The following is a 6,604-nucleotide window of genomic DNA, read 5'->3' as shown; positions in this document are numbered from 1 at the left end:
ATACATTTTCTACCTCTTGTGGTTTTAATCGATTACTTTATATGATTCATTTTTTTTTTTGCTTCTCTTAGTATATCAGTGAGACTTCTTTATCTTCCATTTTTAGTGGCTGTCCTAGAATTTCCAATATACATTAGAAGCCAATTAAAATCTATTTTCAGATAACACACAACACTGCTTCAAAGCAGTGCACCTGCCTTATAATAACAAAATATTCCTATGTGTTCTATCCTGCCCCTTACATGACTGTCGCTCATTTTACTTATACATAAAACATACATACATATTACATACATAATGTATATTCAAATAGGTTGTTGCTTTTATTATTTTGAACAAACTAATTTTTATTAGAATAAACCATTATTTTTTAAAACAAACAATTAGAAAATAAAAGGTTTTTTGTACTCTTCACGTACTCACTCTTTTCTTTAAATTAGATATGAAGTTTGACCCTCATTTCCCCAAAGAACTGTTTTAACCATTACTCACAAGAGGCAGTTTACTGGCAAACATTTCTTGAATTTTGTTTGTCTGAGAAGTCTTTACTTCTTTTCACTTTTGAAGAATAGTCTTTCAAGGTATAGAATTATGGGCTTGTGAATTTTTCCTCTCAACACAAAACAAAAACAAAAAATTGCTTATTGCTTTGCAGATGGTAGGCACTTGACAAGTATGTGCTGAATGAACATACGAAAGAATGAATAAATGAATGGATGAGAGAATGATTACATGTCGCTCTTCACTTACTTTGCTCCCATGGAATTTGAGGTAGCCATAGCTGCCAGAGGACATTGCGACTTCTTGTCTGACTTGCTAACTAGAAGATCCCCTTGAGATCTTATTCCTCATGATGACACAATCCTCAGTGTTAGAGAATATGAGATAAAACAGTAATTTATGCCCTAGTCCTCCTTCTCATTTCTAGAAGGGAGGGATTTATTTATTATAAAACAATTAGAGGCCATCATTTCTAGCAAGGGATTTTTTGGTGTACCTTGGAGATGCTCCATTCTAAAGAATGGGAAGACTCAATGATAATGGAACCTATGGCCTCATACATAACAGTCATTAACAAGATGCAAATAGAAGGAAATGGCAGAGAAGCGAAAATTGAAGTTGAAGAGAATGCCAAGGGTTAAGGAATTCTCCATATTTCCTCTAATGGAAAGCTTGCTTGCACTAACATAACCCAACAGGAAGAGTAACCTTTTTGTATCACTCAAGAAGCACAGAGTATGGTTTAATCAACAATGGGTACAATTGGCTTCAGTCTGGCATAGGACTCTTTCCCTATCCTTTCAGACATTTCAGGCCATAATGATGTGATGACAATGGCCTAGAAATCCATAACTTTTGGGAGTGTCTCTAACTTTTGGAAGTATAACCCGCTTCTATATTGAGAAGAGGCAGACTGCTGCTCCATTGCTAAAACTCCTGGGTTTTGATTGGCATGAAAAAAGCTACCCAACACTTTTCACCATACCTCTTTTGTGAGATCGTTTGGGGACAGTAAAACATCTTTTCTTTCTTGGCCAAACAAGATAACTAAAACATTAAAAATAAAAGCCCCTCAAATGTTGGCACATTAAATTGTAGTGCCTAAAACAGAAGAACAGGATCTTCTCTGCCACCTGTGCTCATCACTAACAACAAAAAAAGAAAAAGTAATAGAACAATGCAGTTGAGATCAGTTACTTTGTCAATGGGTCTTTTTTAACAGCATTGCAATATAAAAGTTACATTCATTCTTTCTTGGATTCCCAACAACATAGGATGACACCTATTCTTGGTAACTTTGAGAACATTATATAATGCTGGGTGCAAATACAAACTTTAGTGTATTCATACTTTTGGCATGTGAACAGTAACTTCCATGCCTCTACTTCCTCCCACTTTACAGCTTGCAGAGGAGATGTAATAAGGACCAACATTATATAGAGACATTCAATTAGGGTTAGGCTGCTGGTAAAGGTGCCCTTGTCTGCTTCTCTTGGCTAGTCACCCTTGAATCTAATTTCCTGGCAGACTCTGATCTGATTTCAGTTCCACTTGGCAACCTGCCTTAACTCTAAAATGCTTCCAGAATGTAGTAGGTTACTGTATGTATTTTTACCTTGAGCTGTATTCTAGTTTGATTGACTCACTGTAGCTGTAATGCTCAACTGAAAACTTCTGAGCTTCATATATTAAACGGCACAGGCCTACCTTTTGTTGGCTATTAAGCACATGGATGAATGCATTATTCTGTAATGTGGTGAAAAGACCATCCACTTTATAACCAAACAAATGTGAAGAAAGTTTCTAAGATCTGGAGTGTCAGTATCCTCATTTGTAAATGGGAAGGCTAATATAAACTGTACCATGGAGCCATTAGGAAAATTGAACTCACATGGAGTACCTTGCATAGTCCTTAGCATATAGTCGGTGCTCAAATTAGCTTTGAAAAGTAAATAAATTTAAATAGAAAGTCAGATATTGTCAAAGGCTTAGGGCACAAAAGAGTCATGACTAAACTGTACAGAACTGATGTTTTAAAGGCCAAAATTTCAGGCTGGGAACAGTGGCTCATGCCTGTAATCCCAACAATTTGGGAGGTCAAAGTGGGAGGACTGCTTGAGCCCAAGAGTTTGAGACCAGCCTGGGCAACATAGGAAGACCTTGTCTCTGCAGAAACACATAAAAATAAAAACATTAGCTGGGCATAGTGGCTCATGCTGGTAGTCCTAGATACTTGAGAGGCTAAGGCAAGAGGATTGCTTGAGCCCAGGAAGCCAAGGCTACAGTGAATCTTGATCACTCCACTGCACTCCAGCTTGGGCAAAGTGAGGCCCTGTCTCAATACATAAATACATAAATAAATAAAAATTAAAAATAAAGGACATAATTGGTTAGCGGGATATATTTTTCTGAATCAGTGCTTTTGCATACAATCTGATACACCCAATTGTTCAGAATAGATTGAGTATCATGCTTATTGCTGATACATTAATTCTGTGTCAGATATTTGGAATAATATTAGGTCCAGCAAAATGCTTTAAGATTATACATACAACTATTTCTTATTTTGGGAATTTGCAAAAGATTTTTTCAGACATTTTAAATGAAATAGTTTGATCTGATCAAGTCTTTGGTAAAACAATGCTGCAGAAAATCCTCTAGGTTCACTTTTTTCAAACTGGTATTTTCTCTGAATAAATAGTCATGGAAATTACAGCGTTTTATTCATTGGATTTTCTTTACTCCTTTTCTTTTCTCCAGAGAGGCCACCTTTCTTCTAGAATGTATATTCTGACATTCTCTGCACTGTTTGTTCACATCTCTCTTTATTTTCATTGAAGCTAGTAGAATTGGAGTATTGACTCTTCCCTGGTGTGTTGGTGAAAGGATCATCTAACCGTTTTCCACTTAAGAAACCCATTTCTGAGGGGACTCTTTGGGGGTGCTCTTCATAGTCAATTCAATTTTTTGAGGCTGAAAAAGCACAGTGTTAATGCTTTTTGAAGATCACCTGCGAAGGGAGTCCACTGCTAAATTTCCCAACTGACAAGAAAATGCCCATCAGGCTACATGGCTGTTGATAGATTCTAAAGAAGATATCATTCTAAATGTGTGTGCCTGTGTGAGATGCTGCCGTAGGGAGTTTGCTCTGGGATATGTTTCTGGATTGGAAGCTGATTTTCAAGTCATTTTTGGAATTTAGGAAAGATTTTTTTTTAATACTTGCATCAGGCCCGTTATCAGAGACTCAATCATAATCGACCTATGAATACAGCCACATTGTTCCTAAGCAACCTCATGAATAAAAAAAGCAACTATATTTGCCTGTGATTGTGGGAGCAAAATTTGATAAGGAAACAGATGGCATGTTGTAGCTCCCAGGAATCTTCAATAAACAAGCTGATATTGAAAGAGGTTTGCAAAAAAATTCCAAATAATATTTTAGCTGTGTGTGTGTGTGTGCGTGTGTGTGTGTTTTGAAAATTGAATACTAGAGTTCAACGTTGATTAATGTCAATGTCAAAGTTTACAAACCTCAGAACTGAATAATTCTGAATACATACTCTATGACATGCAGAGCTCATTATTAACCTTAGCCTGCCTTTGCATTGATACACCACTTTTGCCAACTCGGAGGCCTGAACACCACGTTAATTCCATAACAGGTGGAAAAACTCCTACTACCCAATGAGTCAAGAGTGAAGCACATTTTAAGCAAATATGGTGTAGGCTGTCTTCTCTCAAAAGAGGTATGTTTCAGGGGGCACCAGTATTTTCAAATGGGAGTATGCATAATGTAAGTATTTTGAGTTTGCCAAAGAAAGCAGTAAATACAGTAGCATTTCATCATGCAAACAGTTTAACATGTCTCAAACCACACATACTGTGTCTCATGCTATGAAAATCTTATTTTATAAGATAATGTTATAAAATAAGAAAATCTTATAAGATTTTCATATGTATGCTTTATATTCTACATTAATGTGATTCTATAGGATTGAGCATATCTAACTCCTTATATGTATTTATGGAGAATTGTTAGCAATTTTCAATGATGAAACTGACGCCAGGTGATTTTTGACTACATACTGACTTTAGAAATCAAACAGTACCATATGCACCTCACTGTCATTTACAAAAGTTTGCCCTTACATGGTTCCCATGCACCCAGGCCCTACTTCCCCCTGTCCCTTCTTACCTGGCTCAGAATCTCCCCCTCTCACTTTGATCTCTGCCTCTTCCCTCTCTTCCGGTGGTATCTCTTGGTAACTCTTTGATCTTTCTCCTCAGCTGATCCCCCAACATGTAAATATTTCCTGTATTATTTGATTTGGTGCTTTGTCTTTTTTGTTTTCCAGTTTCTGTTCTCCTTCCTCTATCACTCCTCCTCCTTTTCCAGCCTGTGAAGAGTAGAAATAGCCTTAAATACCATCATGGAGGCTACTCTGGCTGTTGTTGTCCCCTGATACTGAAAGTGGCGACTCCTTCCTGTGGGGCCACAGCACTTGTCATCACCATGTCAAGATACTGGCAGAGCTTTTGTGGGATGCCTGTTTCAACCGCTACAGAACAGTCCTCAGTGAGAAAGAAAAAGTGGGACTCTTTTCGGTATGAATTTGTTTTTCGTTAACCGTGCTGGTCATACCAAAAGTTTTAAGGCATCAAGATTGTGAACTCTGTTTAGGAGTTAGAGACCAGCCTAAGCAACATGGTGAAACCCTGTCTCTACAAAAAATATAAAAAAATAGCTGGGCATGATGGCATGCACCTGTAGTCCCAGATACTCCTGAGTCTAAGGTGACAGGATAGCTTGAGCCTGGGAGACAAAACCTGCAGTGAGTCCACCACTGCACTCCAGCCTGGGTGACAGAATGAGGCCCTGTCAAAAAAAAAAAAAAAAAAAAAAAAAAGGAAGTAAAGAAAAGATTGTGATCTCTGAAAGCAAACCACCTTGGTTCAAATCCCAGTTTCACCATGTATGAATGGTGTGACCTGAGTGAAGTAATTTCATGAACTCTAAATTTCCTAATTTGCAATAATAACATTTGATTACAGTTGGTATGGGGATTTAAAGGAGCCAATGTATGTAAATTGCTTAGGATGGAGCCTGCAATGTAGTAAGAGCTCCTAAAAGGTGAGCTACTATATCATATAGTCATATTATTCCATGATTCATTAATCCTCCCAATAACCCTTTGTTAAATACCGTTTAAGTGCCAGGCACTATGCTAATCAGTGGAGAAATAAGACAAATTAGGCAAAGCACCTACCATCAAGAACCACAGGGTCAAGAATTAGAGAACAACAGGCAAGTGAGTAAAGCCAAAGTGTCACCAAGGTCACTGCCTCCCTCCCTTGTTGTGCTTAGCCAGTCTGGCTCTCCCTGCAGATGCAGTTTCAGGGGATGCTGTGGAAAGATCAGAAAATCAATAGAAGGCAACTTGGAGGGGAGGGTGCAGAGGTCATTGTCATTGTGACTTGGTCCTCTTAAGAGCTGAGATGCTTACTCAAGAGCTGGAGGTTAGTGTAGAGGCAGGCTCTACTCTCTGACCTCAAGGTATGAGGTTTGTTAGGAACTGAGCAGCTCTTCCTGAGAAATTCTCAGGAGATACCACATACACTGCATCCTCCGTGAAAGGCCAAGGCTTGGTTATGGCAGGAGGCAGAAGGAAAGTTCTGTGACCAAGTATGGATGAAAATGAATTTTTAATTTTACCATGTGCCTGGGATTTCAGAGGGTCTCAAATAAAAGACTAGAGACAAGAGAGCCATAAGAGATTGCGTCAGGAGAGAGGAAGCATGGCCAAGTACGGGGATGAGAACATTAGTCTGCAAAGAGGGCTGACTGCCTATAATTTTTGACAGTGACCAGGGCTTATAGAGATATGACATGTGGTAGGATGAACGGCACATACATTTTCACACAGAGCTCTCCACTTACATGTTTTCAGCTTCGTTTTGTAACACTATCTCATGAATGCATGCATGTTCCAAACTATGTATGGGAGTAGAACTGTTGGGGTCAAGGCCAAGTCTTTCAGATAAAAGAGCAAATTCTCCTAGATGTTCACAAAGTCAAAAAAAAAAAAAAAAAAAAAAAAAA

The sequence above is a fragment of the Rhinopithecus bieti genome, unplaced genomic scaffold (assembly GCF_001698545.2).
Source record: "Rhinopithecus bieti isolate Rb0 unplaced genomic scaffold, ASM169854v2 scaffold_76302, whole genome shotgun sequence".
Lineage (NCBI taxonomy): Eukaryota > Metazoa > Chordata > Mammalia > Primates > Cercopithecidae > Rhinopithecus > Rhinopithecus bieti.
This window is presented reverse-complemented; position numbering follows the sequence as displayed.